The following is a 23,641-nucleotide window of genomic DNA, read 5'->3' as shown; positions in this document are numbered from 1 at the left end:
GTCACTGCTAACAGTGTCACCGGCAGATATTACCCAGATTTCAAACCAGACACACCTCCCCGCTGTTCTTCTAAATTCTGGTGGTGTTCTCATCAAAGGCTCTGGACTCGTGGGCTGTGTCCCCAGACCTTCACCTATCGACTGTCAATCTCTGGACACCTACCACTACCGCGGCTGCCACGACCGCCAGTTTCATCTCCACCGTCTGTGCCCCGGTGCTTCTCCTGCTGTATCAAGACATCGGCCGCTGTCGCTCGAGTGAGGAGCTGAATGGACCTTCTCCCCTGAGAGTGGATCACAGCGTTCCAGAACCATCCGCTGCCGTAGGAAATATCTGTTCATTGTTTGATTCTCTTGTTTGTTTGATTCCATTAATTGCTGACTCCCATTAATTGTTTGATTCCATTAATTGTTTGATTCCATTAATTGCTTGATTCCATTAATTGTTTGATTCCATTAATTGTTTGATTCCATTAATTGTTTGATTCCATTAATTGTTGATTCTCATAATTGTCTGACTCCCGTAATTGTTATTTGATGTTTGTTGAGTGGTGTTAGAGTTTTGCGTTATATTTTTATAGTAAAGAGATGTCAATCTCGAACGGTTGTTTATCCCTCGGAAAACCATGGTTCTTGACTTTCCTTTCATAAGATCCTGATTAGGCTGGTAAGAGGATTTCTATCCCTAAGTCCCAGGCCTTTACACTAAGGAAATGGCAATCTTGGGGGAAATTGCGGGAAATTTGATGATTATGAAAGGACCTTTGCTTATTATTCCAAAGACTACAAATCCATTAAGTTTAACAGTGGTTAGTGAATCATATACTTATTACCAAAGAATATATATTTTCATAATAAAGGCTTAAGACTTTATTTGAGCCATTATTTCTAAAACAATACAGTTCTCCATTACAAGTAATTTACTAATTTACTGACTACTGACGCGTGTATCAAAGAGAGAGAGAGAGAGAGAGAGAGAGAGAGAGAGAGATAGAGAGAGTGCGCTCTTATGCACAAAGGTTATAAAAAAAACTAAAATAATACATAATAATAATAATTAAATTAAGATATATATATTTTTTTAAAGAAAAATTATTCATTCTCAGGAAATTTTCGAATTAGTTTGGAGAATTCCAGGTTTTGCTTTGTGGGAACCCTGGTTAGTAGTCAAGGCCCATCACTTCTGCCTGGAGCTGATGAACCCAGGAGGTCAATACTCTCAAATCTGACCCAGGAGAGTGGAAGGTCCTGTCCTACCTATTGGGTAAGTCTTCCTTTGAGTTTAACCCAACCCAGCCCAACCCAACCCAACCTCAACCTTTCCCAATCTTATTCTGAAGTGAGCCAGGTAGCCATGACCTTCCTCACCTGCATGTTTCTGGTTGTCACGGCTATTCCGACTTGACCCTGACCCTAAGAAATTTTGTTAGGCAGGGCCCCACCACCCCCCCCTCCTACCCCCCACCCCCCTCCCCCCCACCCCTCCTAACCCACCACCCCCATCTCCTCCTCCCCCGTGTCATGCGTTGAGTATTTTATCTTAACACAGGTTTTGAATTAAATATCAGAGACCCTGACCCACATGACTTACCCAGAGGTGCCTTTTTATGCAAGAGGAGTCGTAAATACACTCCCATCTAATGATATAACGTCTCTCTCTTTTTTCTATCTGTCTTTCTCTCTTTCCTTCTCTGTTTCTTTCTTTATCTCTCTCTCTTATTCTCTCTTTCGTTGTATCTCCTATCCTAGTTTTCTCTGCTTATCTTTTCTCTCTCTATCTTCTCGCTTTATCTCTCTCTTTCTCTATCTCTTCTGTCTCTGATAATCATTATATTTCTCAAGTTACACCTCAGATACTCTTAAGCCAGGTAATATATCACCCCATTTGTTTGGTTTATAAAATGGAGAAAAAAAACAAGTGACAGACGTAATTTCTCTCTGTATTTCATCTATAACCTCAAAAAAATAAATAAAATAAGTTCGTGTCTGTCAGCTGTTGATCCTCCCACCAATGTTTGGCTGGAGAGGATCATGTGGACAAAAGACGATCAAATGTCAACACTCGATCGTATAGGAATGCATTCAGGGTGTTGTGATCCCGCTCTTACTCCGGAAAATTTGAGAGAGAGAACGTAAATATTGTCCCTGATAATAGGCGGAAGTAGGAAGGTGTTGTTGATGATTAACTTTGAGGGGAGATAAATGGTATGGTAGTGATATGATTAACGCTCATGCCCACACACACAGGTACGCGCATTCATATTTACTGTACATAGGCGCATATACTCGAACATATGCTCATGCCCTTACACACGCTATGCACACACACACACACACACACACACACACACATAAACCAAATCACACACACACACACACACACACACACATAAACCAAATCACCTTTATGATAACGAAGTATTTCTGCCAAAACACCTGTTTCCCTTCCTACCTTCTAAACTAATCATGACGTATCACATCTCGGTAGACACATTCCCTTTAGTACAGAGAAATCTATACCCCGTGGCTTATTGTATCGTCTATCCTTATATTTATTGTGTCTAAATTATTATATTACGAGTTGAATGATTGGAAAAATAGAGACATGTAAATGATAGAATATAATTAGACTAGTTTTTTTGTTGGTTTTCGTATTTCAGTAATCGTATTGTTTACTTTGTGGAAAATGGTGAGAGAAATGTGTAATTATTGACAATGTAAGGCCACAGTGGTGTAGTTTCTTTCCAGGAGGTTGACAGACAGACACACACACACACACACACACACACTCCAGAAAGCGGACTCGAAAAATATTTCATACCAAACTTGGACAGTCAATGATTGAAAGGTAAAGTGACTGCGTCTTCTCATATTCCACCAAGTTCCAATACTCTGAAATCATATGGCCATTGGAAGGAACCAACCTCTTCCCCTCTTCCCCGACATCCCTGGTTCCTCCTCCCCTCCCCGTCCCTCTTTTCTTTTACACCCTTCCTCTTCCCCACATCCCTCCTTTCACTTTCCTATTCCCCACATCCTTCTTCCTCCCCTCACCATCCCACATCTCCTCCCCCCCCACCCTACATCCCCCCTCCCATTCTTTCTACCTTTTGACTTTCATTCTCAACAGAGTCTAAAATTGAACTGAGATTAGAAGAGAAGTACTCGGGCATAAGGAGACCAATTCTTAAAGCAGTGAACCACCTCAATGTTAGGAGTACGGAGTAAGGAGTAAGGAAGAAGGAGTAAGGAGTAAGGAAGGAGGAGTAAGGAGTAAGGTGGTGGGCGATGTGTCTGTTGTGTCAGTCTCAGGCGATGGTACGGGAGGAGAAGGTCGATCTGGGTGTATTGTGTTGAGGCGCAACTTTCATCACTGGTGAAGAATAAGTGTGGGGGTGGGGTGGGGTGGGGTGGGGTGGAGTGGGGTGGGGTGGGGTGGGGGTTATTAGGGATGGGTGGGAGGGATGAATTTTGCCTGATCCGGAAGTATCCTATGTCAAAGGAAGTTGACCTCGATGCATGATGGTGGTTGTGTGGTTGACCTCTCTCTCTCTCAAAAAAAAAAAGAAAGAAATTAAATCTACCTCTAATCTCCAGTATCATAATATAACCTGACATTACATTCTTAAATTATCATCACTTTATATATACCTACATCCCATCATGTCTCTGGTATAGTTAACAAGTGTTGCTCTATCACAGGAGGTCGACACTGTGGTGGTGGTGGTGGTGGTGGCCAGGCTCTCAGGCCAGATAAAAATGTGACCTCTCCTCTCCCTGATTCAATCTTCTTGAAATTGAAGGCAACTCGATATGAGATACAGTGAGGGTCATCCCAAATTCCCCACAGTAGAATTTCCAAACCAAATTGTCATACCTTCGTGGTTTCCAAAATGCGTAGTTGAGTTTGAATCTGCCAAGGGGGGAGTTACTGTATAGGCAAGAGGCGAAGATCTGTCTTGTTTATAGGGAGAATTGCTTTTGGTGTTTGTTATATATATATATATATATATATATATATATATATATATATATATATATATATATATATATATATATATATATATATATATATATATATTTTGTTGTTTGTTTTTGTTTGTGGTTAATGATTGCGTGTATCTTAGTGTGAGTTTGGTGGCCATATACATATACAGACAGACACAGAGACAGACACAGACTAGACAGACAGACAGACAGACACACACACACACACAACCACACAACATTCACACATAATTACAAGCTAATAGAACCGTGCTGTTAACATAACCCCAAAAGCAAGTACCTCCATCAATGATAAACACAAAGTCAACAATTACAAACACACACGAGAGAGACACACACACACACGTACTGACACGCAAGAGGAGGAGGTTTATGGGTTACGTGTCATTCTCGGCTACTAATGAGAGCTATACGTATGCCATTAAGAAAAATAATAATGTGCGTAATGCTCAGGAGATCAATGGTGTTGCGTGATGACAGAGAGAGAGAGAGAGAGAGAGAGAGAGACGACAGTAACAGACATTAACAGATATAATACCAAAAAATACAGAAAGACATAAAAAAACAGACAAACAGACAAACAGATAGTGAAGAAGCCCTCCCTCCTCACCCCTTCCCTCCTCCCTCCCTCCCCCTACCCTCTCCTCTCTACCCCTCCCATTACCCCTACCAGACAGTCACCCCATCAGCCATACCATTATTGATACGACAGGTGAAGGAGTTGCACCTGACAGGACACTAATAAGAGTGTAAGATAGAGAAGGGTCATTAGAAAACACCTTTACCTGGTGGCTAGAGACAGGTGGTGGTAGTACTGATGGTGGTTGTGGTGGTGGTGGTAGTATTGATGGTGGTGGTAGTAATGATGGTTATATTTTTGTGGTAGTATTGATGGTGGTTGTGATTGTGTTGATGGTGGTAGTAGTATTTAGGCTGATGGTTGTTGTTTTTTTAGTGTTATTGATGGTGTAAGTAATGGTAGGGGATGTAGTGGTGGTCTCTCTCTCTCTCTCTCTCTCTCTCTCTCTAATAGACTCTTGCCGTGACCTGTAACTGTCCCAGAAGACTCTTTTTACATACATACATACGTACATACATACATACATACATACATACATACATACATACATAAACAAACCAAAACAAAGGAAAATAAAATAATCCTCATACGTCAATTGTGTTACCTTGAGTGGGTTATATTTGTGTAATTTCTCAGGTACCCGACAATAGCCGAATCACCCCGACAAAACCCGAATCACCCCGACAAAACCCGAATCACCAACGAAAAAAAAACGAATCACCCCGACAAAACCCGAATCACTCCGACAAAACCCGAATCACCCTGACAAAACCCGAATCACCCTGACAAAACCCGAATCACCCCGACAGACGTGGTATCGAAACAAAGAATAAATTGTTCTCAGATATTGGAGACTCGGTCATCAGGGCTGTCAAGGTGAGGAGAGAGTCATTGATTTATTTTATTTTTTGTATTTTTTTTTAGTAAATCTTGACAAGGTAATAAAAACCCCGGATGATGATGGTGGTGGTGGTGGTGGTGGTGGTCGTGGTGGTGTGTGGTGGTGGTGGTGGTGTGTGGTGGTGTGTGGTGGTGGTGGTGGTGTGTTTCAGTCAGCATTTTTACTCGTATTGATAATAGAAACACCATCGTCTACACGGCCAGAATATAGCACAACACAACACAGGAAATGTAAGATTATATTAAGATAAGTTAGATTAGGTTAGGTTAGGATAAGCCAAGTTAGGTTAGCTGAGGTTAGGTTAGATTAGGTCATTATGATTTTGTTATATAAGGTTATAATAGGTTAAAATTACCATCCTGAACACACAAGCAAAATTCATTCCACTCTGAGCAAGATCCATGACGTTAGTTGCATGAATGTGTTATCTGATATATGAATCTCTCTCCTCCTCTCTCTTACTCACTCTTTTAAGGAATCCAGAAATGCATCGCACATCAACAGAACAAATAGGAGAGGGAGGGAGTGTGACCCTTGGGGAATAGCCAGTATAGTCTCTCAGTGTGAAATATTATATCTGCTGGAAATTCTCACAGTTCACTCATGAGTAGATGAGAGAGAGAGAGAGACGGAAAGAAACTATTCATGAGACACGATTAAAATTCAGAGGGAACGAACTCAAGTAAATGTTTTACGGTGAAAACGTCCAACATTTCAAGCAAAACCGAAGCACTAAGGAACTCCCAAGTCCAAGAAACGAAGCTGCAATGTGTTCACTGAATAAACAATCAGGGGTAGAGAGAGAGAGAGAGAGAGAGAGAGAGAGAGAGAGAGAGAAAATTGGTCAAGATAAACCATATTTCACGCCAGGTAGTGGGAGTGTGTGCGCGTGGGCTTTTAGTTCTCAATCCTAAACTGGGGAAGTAATGTCATATACACTTTATATATAATAGAATATACTCATACCTTATAGCACAGGTGTCTGATATATCCTAAGTATACCTATACATTATCGTAGCTTTAAATATATCTCTAACTATATGATGTATTTCCCAGATTTATACGTGTCATATACTTTAGATTATCTATTTCTCAGAATATTTATGTGTCATATATCCTCAGCGTATATACCTGGGCCAGCCTACCTGTACATTAACTTTAGGGTTTGGCGTATCTTACCTGTAATTAACACCTGGTTGATTACTTCCGCTATTTAATCACAGGAACAGATAGTCTTGTGTTTATTGGCCATTATTCGCTTTAAGTATGTGTCTATTGCGAGATTTTCTTCCTTCCGCTTTCTTTGGTGTTGTTTTTTCTTCTTTTTCTTCTCAATCTTTCTGTTCCTTGCCCGTGTGTCTCTTATTGTCTTGCTTTGTCTTCTTTTTTTCTTCTATTCTCTCAGTCACTCATTCTCATTCTTTTTATTTTATTCTATTCACTGACTCTCTCTCTCTCTCTCTCTCTCTCTCTCTCTCTCTCTCTCTCTGTCTCTCTTTTCTGTCTGTTTATCTGTTTCTTCGTCTTTCTATTTTTGCTTTGTCTTTTTGGCTGCTTGTTTATTCCTGTTTCTCTCTATTTCTCTTATTGACTGTTTCCGTTTATTCTCCTTTCTCGTCTATCTGTCTATCAGTGTGTCTGTCTTTCTGTCTCTATATCTCATCCTTCATTGATTTCTCTGTCTCTCTCTCTTCCTCTTGTCCACTTGCCTCACCTTTATCGCCCTCTTTCTCTCTCTTTAAATCCCACACTCTTTGTATCTTTCTCTCTTTCTCCATTGATTTTTCTAGCTCTCTCCCCTTTACCATCTATCTTTTCTCTCTCCTTTGTCTGTCTGTCTGTCTGTCTGTCTGTCTGTCTGTCTGTCTGTCTGTCTTCCCTAACCACTATTCTTACTCTTATGTCTCCCACTTTAAATCTCTCTCTCTCTCTCTCTCTCTCTCTCTCTCTCTCTCTCTCTCTCTCTCTCTCTCTCACACACACACTCAATCACATTTCAGCTTAGAATAATGTATATATAATTTTTTTATGGGCTGAGGAGAGTCTACAATGACTCTTGACCACGTTCATGTCTTTCTCTACCCAGTGATAAAAGTTCCCCCTTGAAAAGAAAACGGAGGTAGCCTATTGTTATCGTAGGTAAGGAGCGTTTGGGTTAGGTTAGGTTAGGTTTAGGTTTAGGTTAGGTTAGGTTATGTATTTTTGGTATATTTTGTTTTGTTAAATCTATCCTTTTTGTGTGTTTTATATTTGTGTATTTTTGTATGAGGGGGTCGGGGGGAAATTGGTGGGGATAAGGATTAATCTTCCTCTTTTTCTCTCTCTTTCTTTTTTTTCTTTCTCTCCCTCTTTTTCGTTCTTTCTCTCTCTCTCTTTTTTTACTTATTTTATCCTAGTCCTTTTTTGTGTTGTTATTTTATCGAGATTGTGTAATTTTTATTCTACGGTGCAATAGGACGAGAGAGAGAGAGAGAGAGAGAGAGAGGAACAAAAGGTGAAGCGTGACTCAGGTATAATCTGTCTTCATAATCACACCTTAGTGATATAAGCTCGTGTCACATCCCGGTGAATACCTGTGTCACATTCTGGAGCCATAAGCTTGTGCCAGAGGGGTGCCATAATATCTTACCTGAGTAACTATGAGCTTTAACCTAACCTAACCTAACCTAACCTAACCTAACCTTAATCAACCAATCTCCACTTCATGAAAGAAAACGTAAGACACTTTTTTTTCCCACGACAGTTCATGACGTTTAATGTAACTGTCGGAGATTAAAACCTATTTTTACTTAATTTTTTTAGCTTTTTTTTTTAAAGGGTTAACAGTAATGGAAGTGCCAGTCAGCTCTATGAATGCGGGTTTAACCTTGCAAAAACAATCGTTATTATATATGACATTACCTTCACACACACACACACACACACACACAGAATGTTTGTCCACATCCTATCACATAACGATAAGACACTGGTATCCGACGAGCACTTAAGGAGTGAGATATGAGACAACCGGCAACAGATGGCAGCAGCTGTAGGTGGGCGAGGTTAGAGAGAGAGAGAGAGAGAGAGAGAGAGAGAGAGAGAGAGAAGGTGAATGGTGAGACAACAGGCAGGAGCAAGAGTGGTGGTGGTGGGAGCTAGGTGCCGGCCGTCAGATGGCAGCACCAGCTCACCTTCACATTAATCCCGACGCTGCTACTGGAGTAGGAGTAGGAGGAGGAGTGGAAGGAGTACCTGGGTGTAACTTATCTTGACTCACTATTCTACCGAGCTAGGGTGAGGAAAATGAAGGCTCTAATTTATTAACAGGTTTGTAATGGGATCAGTCTTGTACTAACAATATCACAATGGTTAGGTTAGGTTAGGTTAGGCCACGTTAGGTTAGGTTAGGTTAGGTGATGTTATGCCAGGTTAGGTGATTGTATGCGTTGTCATTACTATTACGATATTTTTTCTTACCTCGCCGTTCAACCATTAGAGTCGCAGTGCAATTTCAGTTCCACTTATGTCGCCAATTTTGTGTCGTAGCTTAAGTGAGCTGTAAAGAAGCGTTCCCAGTTCGCTATATATCGACAGAATGGTGACGTGGATGGGTTCCTGTCTATCTATCTATCTATCTATCTATCTATCTATCTATCTATCACACACACACACATACACACGCACACACACACACACACACACACACACACACACAAACACTTAAAACGATAATAATGTTAAAATCAATTAAATAAGATGTTGGACCGTCGCGAACAGAGTAAGTGAAACGTGGGTTGCATTGACCGTAGACTTTTATAGGGGCTGGCCGGGTGGTGCGCGTGAGGTTTAGCTGTGCATCCCGTCTGGCGGGTGGCGACACACTGACACACGACTTTTTATATTGTCAATTAATAACTCTTTAATATTTCTCTCTCTCACACACACACACACACACACACACACACACACACACACACACACACACCAAGGTTAATATCACACGGCTTCACTCTCCCCAACTAGACTATCAAAAGAGATTGAGTCAGATTTTCCCCCTACACAACACCTTAATTTATACTTCCCCTTCAGGTAGGTATCCGAACCTCCTGTAGGTGAAATTTCGTCAGGAGGTTAAACAGACTCAATCATATAAATTTTGGAGTGAATAAATAGAAGAATGTTTATAGATTTGTATTTTTCCGAATATGACAAAATAAAAAATATATAGAATACAAGTACAGGTAGTTTGGTTTATATTGAGGTTGTTTAGTTATCTGAATAGATAATAGGCGAGGTACTGTAGGTGGGTGAAAAGGGAAAGGTGTGTGGGCGTGTGAGTGAGGAAGAATTGGAGTTGTCCGTGTGTGTGTGTGTGTGTGTTTATGCATGTGAATATCTACTCGTATGTGTATTAATGTGTGTGTGTGTGTGTGTTAATGTATGTGCGTATGTATGTTTGCATATGTGTCTGTGTTTGTTTGTGTGGTGTTCTTAACGATGGTTGCTTTGGTGGTGAATATAAAAGGTTTAGTTCGTGTTAAAAGGTGCAGAATATTTGCAGGAGACAACCTTGGTGGAGAGGCCAGGGAATTGGAGAATAAGTATTTTACCAAAGTTTGCCTAAGTGTGTGCAAGTGAAAGGTGCTTGTTTAAATCTTGGAAGGAATACTAGAGAGAGAGTATACATATTTATAGCGAGCTTACACATACTGAACATTCATCAGTACTCAAGTCAATAACAATAAATAAGAATGAATGGCACACACACACACACACACACACACACAAAGGTAAACAAAATTACTCGTATTGGATAGAATAAACTCCAACTGTTCCTTCACCTTCTCCCCCTTCCTCCATTCACCAACTCTTAAATGTTGTTACTTTCCTGGACAGTGTTTCTCTCCCCAACTATGACTTCAGCAGTTCAAGCTACTGTCAATAAAACACACGTAACAAGCCACACATTGAATAACATCTTTTTTTTTTTTTTTAATCTTGTGTTTTTCTTGTTGTGGTTCCTTATGTTTTGAGTGTTTAAGTGGGTGTTTGGCTGTTAGTTGCGACTTTTGTGTTAGTTTGTGTTCGGCAATGTAATAAATTGACTGTATGCTGGTACTGTACACACCCACCTACACACACACACACACACACACACACACATAAGCCCAGCCATCATATAGCCAACCGATCATGAACAAAGGGGAGCCGTCGTATAGTAAGTTAAATGTGAACCATTATGCAAATTTTCTAAACAGTCCGCCTCTGGTCGTTAAACTGAGGAGGGCAGGCAGGGGCGGACCAGGGCAGGCGGGGGCAGGGGTGGTGGCAGGGTGGTGGGGGATGGGCGAGCGAAGGGAGTAGGAGGTGGGGAAGTAGAGGGAGCGGGGGGCATGAAAAAGCGAGGGAGAAGGGAGAGAATCTGACGTCAACAACTTTAAAAAAATTCACTTTCTTGTTCTTTTTTAATTCAAATGAGGCGAAAGTTTTCGAAGTTGGAGGGGAATGGGGGTGGAAGAGGGAGAGGGAGGGGGTGAGGGAGGGATGGGAAAGGGAGGACGAAGGAGAAGGGTGGAGGAGGGGGAAGAGAAGGGAGAGAGGCGAGGAGGAAGGCAGGAGGAAGAGGGAAGAAGAGGAAGAAGAGAGGGGAAGGAGGTAGGAGGGAATCGCTGAATATCCTATGAATAAAAGACCTTAGCCCTTCCTAGATGTGGCTTAAAAAAGATAAAAAAAATAGCGTAGATAAAAAAGTTAGGAAAAGAGAACAAAAATAAGAAACAGACGAAAAAAATATAAAAGATAATTTGATGAAAGAAGTGAAATAAAAATAAATTCAAGCATCGTTTAGTGTTTTACTGTGTGTGTGTGTATGTATGTGTGTGTGTGTGTGTTTAGTTTCAATGTCATTTAGAATTTCTGTCACGACGAAGAGAAAGCACAAAAACAAAAGTAAAACAGAAAGAGAAGAATCAAAAACAAAAAACAAAAATTTCTCTGAGACCATTGTGTGTTTTATTCATTGGTATAAAGGTCTCGTGTTTTTCTACGAAGGAAATTTCATTCGTACGTAGAGATTTTATAGGCATTTACTAGAGAGAGAGAGAGAGAGAGAGAGAGAGAGAGAGAGAGAGAGAGAGAGTATTAGTATTAGTATTATTGCTGTTGTTGTTGTTGTGTTGTAGTAGTAGTAGTATTGTTATCATCATTCACAACCACCAAACCGCCCACCAAATAACCTACTCTAATCTCGTAAAGTTCACTCACTACACCTGTATAATTAAGATAATGCGCAAGACGTGATTCACCTGGTCTACCTGATTCCCCAAACCTGGAGAATCAATCATCTGTCTCTCTGGGGTCAATGAATGATTACTATGCATTTATACAGAGTCGTTCAAGTGACTAGACAGGAAGGAAACAAGGTGAATTCTCCCTTTATCAATCTGTAGTAACTCCTACGATCATTTTAAATAACTCGTGTATAACTTCCCCTGTATGGTAATTTGTATAAGCAGTGGATTTATTTAGTTTTCAATGTATAATTTTTTTTCATTGGGTGTATTTAAAAGTATTGATTTGTGTTTTTGGTCATCGTGCTCAAAGGTGTTAAGGTATTATAGGTAAGGGGTGGTTAATTGTTCTCAAGGGGGTAATTCGTCGTATTCCAAGGGTTAAGGTAATGTAGTCAAAGTAGTGATTGATTGTACTCAAGGGTGGAATTTATTGTACTCACGGGATTAAGACATCGTACTATAGGGAATAACTCATTGTACACAAGGGATCAAGTCAATGTACTCAAGAAATTAAGTCATCGTACTCAAGGGATCAAGTCATCGTACTCAAGGGATTAAGGGGGACTCACTGTGTTGTGAATAAGACGTCGGCATTAAACCCTATGCTAGTTTGACCTTTCCCAGTCAATACATATATATATATATATATATATATATATATATATATATATATATATATATATATATATATATATATATATATATATATATATATATATATATATATATATAGGGTGAGCATAAAGTCTTTCCCTGAGTATGAAAAATCCCATCTCGAAGATTTTTTTTTCATGCATATTTTAAGCTGCAATAAACTGTATGTTTGTACCTAGCATACGTTTTGTATAATAAATGTGTGTAATCAGGGAAAGACTTTATGCTCACCCTGTATATATACCTGTAGCTGTAGACTGTGGGGGGTACACCTGGTCTAGAACAACACGCTTAACTGTGCACGTCTACAGAACCAGAATACAGACGCAGTGAAATTACTACCTTTACCTGAAAGCATCTTGTTAATTATATTCGTCTCGGTGTAAATGATAAATGATAATATAGGGATATTATTATAAACAGGTATTTAATCGATGTATCCTCTCCCAACTCTAACTCAAGGGCAGTTTAGAATTAATTACAATATTCACTAGATAAGGGGGAGTCTATTTCCATGTTATAGCTAAGAGCAATTCAAGAGCAATATAAACAGATATATAAAAAAAAACCATTAGTATTCCCTCTTGAATTAATAATACTTAAATGTCAATACTGGTTAAATAAACACCAATTTTCCCTTCCTGCTATGACTTAAAACAGGTAAAAAAAAAAATAATGTCAACACACTGAAAAATAAATATATACCTGTCCAGTTCCTAGCATACAATATTCAAAATCAATGTCAGAACACACCTGACAAATACTTTTCCCTCTCACCTTTGTATTGCAACAGCGGGAATCAAATATGAACCAAAAGGAAACAAGTTAGGATTTAATTAAGCTTTTTTCCCCTTCTTCTCTAATGTCTGCACAAATTTATTCTTGTTTCTTTTTTTATATCATTTAGTCATGAAGGGTTAATTCATCGTCGTCAAAGGGTTAAGTTATCGCAGACAAAGGGTTAATTCATCGTCGTCAAAGGGTAAAAAAATCATCGTTATAAAAGGGTTAAATCATCGTCGTCAAAGGGTTAAATTATATAAGCCAAATGGTTATATCATCGTCGTCAAAGGGGTTACATCCTTTTGTCGTGGCCAAACCTAACCTAAATATAAACCTACTTTAACCTAACATCACCCAGGTATCATTAGGGTGATTAATATTCAGGTGAGATAACCACGAAGTATTTAAACGCCAGGTGATCAAACGCCCCCTTGTAATAGCATCCATACCATCCACTGAATTGAAATGTGAATAAAGGCTTCGCTGATGACTCATTACTGATGTTCACTCGGACACTAAAAGGAAATGTGATTAAGTTTCTTTTTTGTGTGTGTTGAGTGGGTGGAGAGGGAGGGAGAGGGGGTGGGAGTGGGGGAAATGAGTGGAGGCGGGGAGGGGAGGGAGAAAGGACGGGATGCAGGAGTAGGGGAGGAAAGGGGAGACGGGTGAGAGTAGGGGAGAATAGGAGAGGGAGGGAGGGGTCGGGGGGGGGAGGGATGGGGGTGGGGAGAGTGTGGGGAGTTGGGGGGCGTATATCATCACTATCACCCATTTAAATGTTGAAGTAAAACCCGTGTAAAAGTTTATCCAGTAATATCATCATAACCGCTCAATGAAACATTAAGAAATGTAAGGTTGATAATACTAAAATTATTACTGGGAATATCTTTTGTCTCACATAGGCAAGAAAAAAGATTAGAGACGTTTTTTGAGGTTTAATATTATCATTATCTCTCATGCAAATAATAGAATAAAAATCGTATAAACGTGTATTAGCTAATTAATAATCTTGAATCCAGATATTAAATTGAAATGGTTATTAACGTTTTTGATGTAATAGGATCATTATGCTCCATCGTGGAATTAAAATGAAGAGTTTATAAAGGTTTCTGATGTAATGCTCTCACTGTCTCTCTCACTGTCTCTCTCACTGTCTCTCTCGCTGTCTCCTACTCTCTTGTTAAAAGGAAAAGGTTACGTACGTTTTTTGCCGTCTAGGAGCGTCATTAATTTCGACTCAGATAATGGAATGAAAAGTTTATATCAACGTTTTTGATATAAGTGAACGTTTTTGGGTGTAAAGATCACTACTGAACACTTTAACTTATAAACGTTCCTGGGTGTAAGGGTCACGACTGAACACATAAACTTATAAATATTTTGGGTTTAATATTGTCACTGGTTTACCATCAATCACAAACGGAAATGAAAAATGAATGAAAAATGAATCAACGTTTCCTGTGTGTAAAAATTCTCACCGCACACTCCAGTAATAAAATGAGAAAGCTTATAAACGTTTCTGGTGTTAAGAGAACCGCTACTGCCCACTCACACAATAAAATGGAAAGCCTATGAACTTTCTCAGTGTAAGTGTCACCTCTGCCACCACCGCCTTCTCTGCTACTGCCACTACCACCGTCACTATCACCGCTACCTGCCACTACCACTACCACTACCGTCTTTCCTTATCACCACCACTACAACCACTACTACCACCACCACTACCATCACACTGGCTTAAGATTATATATATACACACACATCTACTTAAATCACCTGAATGTTGACCCCTGGTGAGTCGAATTAGGTTAAGTTTGGTTAGATTAGGTTAAGTTAGGTTAGATTTGGTTAAGTTAGGTTAGCTTAGGTTAAGTTAGGTTAGATTAGGTTAAGTTAGGTTAGATTTGGTTAAGTTAGGTTGGATTAGGTTATATGATTTAAGATGGATAAAAGTTTTGTTGCTGTATAATAAGTACTTTTAACTTAGACATTAGAATTGGAAAAGTCTTAACACGTTTATGAGGTATCAACACTATCGTCCACTTCCCAAAGTTTATAGTGTAATATTATCACCATCACTCAGCCAAAGTTTGTGCTTAAGGGCGGATTTATTATATAACTGTTCTATTAGGATTTTACAATAGAACTACAATGTGATTTTACTCTATAACTAGGAATAGGACTTTATTGTATAAGTTAATGGGATTTACTATATAATTGTTCGACTGGGATTTTACAATAGAACTACAATGTGATTTTACTCAATATTGTGCTACTGGGATTTTATTATTGCCATCCACTTTGACACTAAAATGAAAAGATAAAAGCCGGTTTTTTTCTCTCGTGATATCGTCACTTTCACTTATTCAGACACAAAAAAATAGAATGTGATTAAACGTATTTTTAGTGTAATAGCAACTCCACTCAGACTATATAACGACAAAAAACGTTCAGATACGTTTTTTTAAGCCTCATTACAACGTTAGTAACAAGATAGGTACTAATGTAGATAGTTTTAGGTATAATACTGAATCGAAGTTAGAATAAACGTTTTTTTTCTTCATTGGTTCTTCACTCATGCACTCGTGGAAAAAGGCTGTATTATGTTATAGTATTTTAGTGTCGTTGTATAATTTTCATCATACTCTTAGGATTTGATATGCAAGAACTGTATATGTTGCATTTTTTTTTTCAAATTTATTATATTACATCTATCTACTCCCGTGATGGATGATAATAAATAACATGTTCATGATTTACGTACAATTATTAGAGAGAGAGAGAGAGAGAGAGAGAGAGAGAGAGAGAGAGAGAGAGAAATTCCTATGGCTCTTAGTAGCCGACCACAAACCCAGTTCACACAAATATAAAACCGACAAGTTTTTTTTTATCTCTCGTGTCAGTCGAGTTTTAGGAAGTGTTTTATTTTTTTTGTGGGTGTGCTTTTTACCGCGTGATTTTTTTTTTTTTTTTTACTCTTTCTCGTGTTATTTTCTCTTTTTTTTTAGGTTTGGGTAGAAGGGAGGGAGGAATAGGGGAGGAAGGAATAGGGAGGAGAGAGGGGAGAGGGGGAGAGAGGGAGAGGGAGGGGAGAGAGGGTCTTGCGTCAACCCCTCCTCTTCCTCCCCCTCCCCTTTTGTGTAATGTTCATTGTTAATATATCTCTCTCTCTCTCTCTCTCTCTCTCTCTCTCTCTCTCTCTCTCTCTCTCTCTCTCTGTCTGTCTGTCTCTCTCTCTCTCTTTCTCTTTCACTAACTATCCGTGTCTCTATCTCTATCCGTCTGTGTCTATCCTATCCACCCATCTATCTCTCTCTCTAGTAATCCATCTTTCTCTCACTATCCATCCATCCACCCATCCACCCATCCATTCATCCATCCATCCATCCATCCATCCATCCGTCCATCCATCTCTGTGTCGAAGCGTGATTTAGGCTTTTTTGACCATCGACGTGAAAATGAGTGAACGATTAGCTGCTGTAATGTGATTGCCAGTTCAACGGGGCTTAGAACCGAGTGTCGTAATTTCTGTCCAGTTTGGGTTCTCCTCGCTTTCATTTATGCACCCTGATTAACAACGCCAGCACGAGAATTCAACTACGCCTGGCGATGGTCTATACTTTATTCCTGTGTTTGTGTAGTGTAGTGTAGTGTAGTGTAGTGTGTGTGTGTGTGTGTGTGTGTGTGTGTGTGCCAGATGAATGTTTTCTTTATTTTTTTGCCATTTGCGGATTTTTTAGCTCAGATTTATGAATATATGTGTTCAGATTTTTTAATAAAACATTGATCCCGATTTAATGGACACGTTTTCAGGTTTATCAATATTACATCTACATTTCTCAAGTGAATATGAAATCCCGTTGAGTACAATAACTTAAAATCCTTTGAGTACCAAAATCTTTTTCCTTTTAATAAGATAACAATGTACTCAAGAGTTTAAGTTATTGTACTCAAGGGGCTAAATCATCGTACTCAAGGGGTTAAACCATCGTACTGTAGGGGTTAAACCATCGTACTTAATAGATTAAACCACTGTACTGTACTGTACTCAAGTGTCTAAACCCTCGTACTTAAGTGGCTAAACCATCGTACTCAATAGATTAAACCACTCTACTGTACTCAAGCGTCTAAACCATCGAACTCAAGGGTGTTAAACCATCATCCTCAAAAAGATAACCCATCGTACTCAAGGTGGCTAGGAAAAATTATATAACCTACAGATTATACCAAGAAAACACGCAGAAACGTCATTATAAAAACCTCATCCCTATAATTCCAAATACAATAAACGAGTTCCGCTTCAGGAGTCGTGTCTTATCTGGGTTCCCTCGCCTTCAGGAACAAATATCATATAAATAGGAGCAAAATTCCATTGTATCTCTTTACCTCATTTGCATATGGTAAAATATTCCTTCAGGTTTTATTATAATCTACATATATATTTTTTTTTTTGGGGGGGAGGGTCTATTTTGCTACATCACCTGAATCAGCTTAGTTCACATGGAAATTTGTTACCTAAATTTATTTTTACCTGAGGGTAGGTTTGCCAGCTTATTTTTACCTGAGGGTTGGTTCGCCAGCTTATTTTTATGTGAAGGTTTGTTCGCCCGCTTATTTTTACCTAAAGATTGTTACCTACGCCGTTTTCACCTATATATACTAAGCTTATTTCACGAAAGGGTTTGTTCGGCAGCTTATTTCTAACATCACCGCTACCTTGGCACTGTGACGTTACCGCTACCTTGACATTCTGACTTCACCGCTACCTTGACATTCTGACTTCACCGCTAGCTTGGGTTCTGGCGTCACTGCTAGATTGACACTCTGAAGTCAAGGCTAACGTGACACTCTGAAGTCTTTGCTACCCTGACACTTTGATAATGTCACCGCTACCCTGACACACTGACGTCACTGCTACCTTGGCACTCTGACATCACTGCTACCTTGACACACTGACGTCACCGCTACCCTACCTCAATGACGTAATAATATGCTGTTTTTATCACAACCTGGATTTATTTTCATATTATTCTTGTGTGATGCGTAAATTATGACTGGCGATATTTTTAATGTTATGGCTTGTGGTACTGAGACGGATATGTTAATTGTAGGTTAGAATGCATTGTGTGTGTGTGTGTGTGTGTGTGATTTCTCTGCATTGGGATACACCTTTGCGAATTTTATTACACACACACAAACACACACACACACACACACACACACACACACACACACACACACACACATACACACATACATACACTACATCTCCCATCCTACTAACAAAAGACTAATAGCTTTGTATCTAAAATATTATCATCCATTACAATTTGTCATTTTTTTTCCTCTGGCTAAAATACGAGTTATCCAGGGAAGTGAGTCCTATGTAATTATAATGAGGAATCAGGTAAGAGATGAATGGGAAAAAAAATTAGGAATTCTAATCATTTATCATTTACATCTTTTACTTTATAAATACGGATTTTTATTTTGAATTAGATAAAATACTGTTTGTTTTTGAAACGCTTTGTAGTATAAGGGATGTGATATTCTTGGATTACCTGAATATTAGCTACCCTAGATTAGGTTAAGTAAGGTTAGGTTAGGTTAGGTTAGGTTAAGTTATGTAAGGTTAGGTTAGTTAAGTATTTAGGGTAATCAATTATCAGGTGAAATAAGCTAAGGTGCCTAATCTTCACTTGATCCCATTTAACTTTGAACAAAATTTGGTTAATCGCGAATTTATGGTCAAAGTACTTTATATCTAACTAAAACTTCTACATTACTGTTATCGTAATTTGAGCTTAAGTTGAAGACAAAAACAGTAAGTTCAAAGTAACAAGTGAATCCCAGCACTGTACTTGACTACCGTCTCTTCATAAATTGTAAAAGTAGGTGTTCATTCATGTATATTCACACTGTGTTCCCTCCACCGCTATCGTAACTCTACCTCATTACGATATCTTCACTCAAGGTATTGTAACTCTTACCCGGGAATCGTAAGTTTGGAGTAAGGGTTTTAATTTTTACTCTAGGTATTGTAAGTAGAGTTTAAGTTGAGTCTTTTATCGTGGGGTGACTATTCTTGACTCTAGCTATCGTAACATACAATTCTCTTTACCGTAAGAGTTCTTCCTTCTAGCTATCGCAACTCTTTTACAATCTTAAGAGTCCTTTTACATCTGCTATCATCTCTTTCTTTGTTATTTCACTCTAGCTATCGTATCGGTATTGTCAGTTATCGTAAGATCAGTTTAAAATTCGTCCCTTAAGTATCGTAATTTGGGAAAAAGTTAAGAATCCAGAACTTGAGATATCGTATACTGTTGGCTCGGGTTATCGTAGTCGAGTTCTTCAAGGGAACAATGAATCGTAATTGCTGTAACTGTATCGTCAATCACCAACACAGGTACAATTACGGGTATCGGAACACTGTGGTGATACCGATATGCAAATATCAGGTTAAAAGTACCGATATTTCAGGGTGATACTGATGCATAAATACCAGGTTCCAGTACCGAAAATCTATACCGATACACAGACTGTATTCATTCAGCAGCACTGTAATCGGTTATGTCACATCCCCAGAACATATCGGGTACAAATATGGGTACAGAACTACAGATATCACAAAATGATACCGATGCATACTAAAATGCTGTATAATTGGGATAACGAGGGTAGAATTATAGGTATTAAGATTTTAGAATGTTATAGTATACAAGTATAATTTATGATCGTGTTTATATTGAGGGTAAATACACAGTAACTTCTTTCATTAATAAATAAAAAAAAATAAAAAATCTTCTTTATACTGATATATGATTTTTTTTTTCGTGGTCTTATCCGACAAAAAAATAATAGGGATTTTTTTTTGCCTTTAAATAGTTAAGGGATTTCTGACTATAGTCTAAAAAAAAAACGAATGGAAAAAATACATTCCATTCATAGGGTAAATAATTAACTCAATTATTCTCATTTATCGGTTGGTTGAAAAGAATAAAAACAGTTTGAAAAAAAAATCCATCAAGGTATAAAACTAATTTCCTTTATTGATCATTCATGCAAAGGTCAACACTCAGCCTTAAAAGGTTTGAGTACTAATTAGTTGTCTTACCTGAGTTGACGTCGTCGATTAAGGTATGAACATTTGATTGGATATTCAGTTTATGTCCACTTAGTGATCAGTTGAAGAGTCACCATTATATTCTGAGATTCAGTTTCTTGGAATCAGCGTTTGGTGATATTACACAATATTAGGCAGAAGTTGGCTGTATTAGGGTATTTTTTTTTTAATATTCAGGAGCTACGACTTGAGTATACTTTATATTTTCTGTCAGTGCTGCTCAGAGTGAAGGTTATCTGTTGGTCCAGCAGTTCGACCAAACTTCTCTCTATGCTTGAGATAATTGTAACTCTTACTTCTACACAAATGCTAAAACTTGACGATACCTAACTTTAACTAGCGATTTTCTGTGTAATATTTACAATGTATCGAGCCTAACAACGTCATATGTTTTCCAAGTATGTGATACATTTGTAAAATCAATCCGATCTTGGAAAGTTTGATACAGGAGCACTTCCGAACTTCGCCTCACCAAGCGAAGTGGACGCAGGGAGCGAGAGGACAGGCTAGTATACCACCCACCCTCTCCGCGACATCAGTCCAACTGGAGAGCTGTGGCTGGGCCCCCGCGCGTCCGCCAGCTGCACCACGGTGCCAGACACACGCCTCTAACATATCCTACTCGCTCTTCATACACAAATTTAAGAATAACAAATCTGATGCATGATTTATTGACTCCTGTGACCAGCCTTACATGTTCATGCACCGACCCACAACACGACAACTGACCAAAAGATAAAACCCTGCCAGTTGTTCTCCGACCTACAAACTGAAAATGACGACAACAACGATTGAGGTGCCGTGATGGTGCATCCAGGTCGCTCGGGGCTGGAGATATCACACAGTCGAGCAATAACTCCACTAAGTATTATAGACCGTGAACCTGTACACGTGAAGCCTTGATAAGCCTCTACGTCCAGCTTCACTGTAATGAGTCAAGGGGTGTGTGTGTGTGTGTGTGTGTGTGTGTGTGTGTGTGTGTGTGTTTAAATGTTTTCCCCCTAGTTATTTCTTTTATCCCTAGTTCTTCTTTTCAACTGCCATCTAGTCAGTGTTTAATTACCTATATTTTTTTATCCCTAGTTCAAGTTTTCTTCCCCACCCACCACGTAACCTTCCTAGCCTCGGTCAGAAAGGAATCCCCCCCCCAAAAAAAACCAATGTATATATAAAAAAAGAAATATAAATAATACCATGATATAGTCTACTTACATGACATACTTCTACCTCTCTCCCCCCTAAATAAAAAAATAAAAAATATGTGATTTAATAATGCTCCATGAGAATATATTCCCCATAGTATTTTGAATCTTTATTTTTTCCCCTGTTGAAATTACCCGAGTAATTAATTTCCCCGAGTTTATAATTAATATAGAGAGCAGTGTAACATATAATAATATTTCGGCCCAACGTATAAAAAATTATATAAAACCCATATATATTATTCTTTCTCTTTGCTCTCCTGATATTATTATTATTTTATATTATTATTCTCATTTGGTAAAGGGGGAAGACCGGATATTGCAATCTGGTATAATTCCATGTCTGTTTGTCTGGGAGATGTCTTTAGCATTCGTACAGATGGGTTAGGTTATTTTAATTCAATGTCTCAGCTGGTTTCAAGATTAGGTAAGAATGATGATAATTAAGGGTGAAATTAGTCTCTTTTTTGGGTGGGTTTTTGGTGCATGAGTTGTGAGTCGTAGGTTAGGTTAGGTTAGGTTAGGTTAGGTTAAGTCTTGTTTTATAATTAATTTTAGTATTATTTCTTTGGATTTTTTCAACATTTTAGGTCGAATTTTTTATTTTTTATGTTTTGTGTTGATACATACATACATACATACATACATACATACATACATACATACATACATGCATACAACAAAGACATGGTATCCCCCTATTAAAGTACTCTACGGTAATTCCTACCCTTTACACGTAACTTAGTAAGGATTAATAATATTTGTCAATCTCTTTTTATTATCATATTAAAAGTCATCTGTCACGCTCTTTGACTCAGTTCAGTGACCCTTTCTTTTACTAGGAAGTTATATATATATATATATATATATATATTATTTAATTTTCTGTCTGTCTGTCTGTCTGGAATACATTTAACCCTGTCTGCTAAGGAATCACCTGGAGATAAGACACACCTAGTTTATTTTTTTCTTGTGATTTTTACCTTAATGCCTTTTGAAGGGTTAGGTTAGGTTAGTCTTGAGGTGAAGTAAGCTGAGGTGGCCTAATATTCAGGTGGTCCCAGATAAGTTTAATCAGATCTACTTCACCTGTTTGTAATATATTTATTCCATGCACGAAAACACACACACACACACACACAGAGAGAGAGAGAGAGAACCCAGAGCGTTATGGAGATGATGATTTTTGACTTTTGGTTACCACGACCACGAACATTTCACTCACTCGACACATGCGACTAGATGTTTTCACCTTTCTTCTCTCTCTCTCTCTCTCTCTCTCTCTCTCTCTCTCTCTCTCTCTCTCTCTCTCTCTCTCTCTCTCTCTCTCTCTCTCTCTCTCTCTCTCTCTCTCTCTCTCTCTCTCTCACCTTTCATCCCATACCTGTGTTTTATAAGGTTAAGCTTAAACTATAAATATAATATATGACATAACTATAAGAACGCCCTCACCAGAGATCACTGCGCCAGCACGAGCAATCGACAGCGCCTGGCTTTTTTTTCTGCTTCAACCTCTCGACATAACGTGTTTTCGCCAGAAGAAATGCGTGGCCCACTCCCTCCCTTCCCCCTCCCTCCCCCCCCGTCCTCTTCCCCTCCGACCCCTCCCTCACCTCTTTTATCCCCTCATCGTCATCTTTCCCCTCAAGTCCTCTTCCCTCCCCCTCCCTCACCTCTTTACTCCCCTCCTCCTCCCCTCCCTTTCCTTTCTTCCTTCTCCATCCTTCTCCCTTCCCCATTCCTTCCCTTTCTTTCTTCTCCTCCTTCATTTCCCCCACTATCTCCTTCTTCTCCCTCCTTCATTCCCCCACCTCCTTACTCCTCTCCTCCCTCTCCCCCCTCATCCCCCTCCTCCTTCTCCCCCTTTGCCTGCAGTGGTGCTCTTTCATGATCCGCGTTAAGGCGTGCGACAGCTGACACCATGGCTTCCGAGTGGAGGTAATGATGGTGATGGTGAGGATGATGGTGGTGATGATGGTGGTGGTGAGGATGATGGTGGTGGTGATGATGGTGGTGGTGATGGTGGTGGTGAGGATGATGGTGGTGGTGGTGATGATGGTGGTGGTGGTGAGGATGATGGTGGTGGTGATGATGGTGGTGATGATAGTGATG

The 23,641-nt window shown here is 39.1% G+C and overlaps 1 protein-coding gene across 1 annotated transcript in view; it reads right to left on the bottom strand.

Moving 5' to 3' along the window:
- The window catches only part of LOC121867841, a 94,371-nt gene extending 73,515 nt beyond the window's left edge, over positions 1 to 20,856 (bottom strand). The window contains exon 1 of the mRNA XM_042367959.1: positions 20,319 to 20,856. The gene's annotated coding sequence lies outside the window, so the exon portion shown is untranslated. The remainder of the gene's footprint in view (positions 1 to 20,318) is intronic.
- Positions 20,857 to 23,641: the final 2,785 nt, after the last annotated feature.

This window comes from Homarus americanus, unplaced genomic scaffold (genome assembly GCF_018991925.1).
Source record: "Homarus americanus isolate GMGI-L3 unplaced genomic scaffold, GMGI_Hamer_2.0 scaffold37049, whole genome shotgun sequence".
In the NCBI taxonomy this organism is placed as follows: Eukaryota; Metazoa; Arthropoda; class Malacostraca; order Decapoda; family Nephropidae; genus Homarus; species Homarus americanus.
Note: the sequence above shows the minus strand (reverse complement) of the source record. Positions and strands in the feature narration are given on the sequence as shown.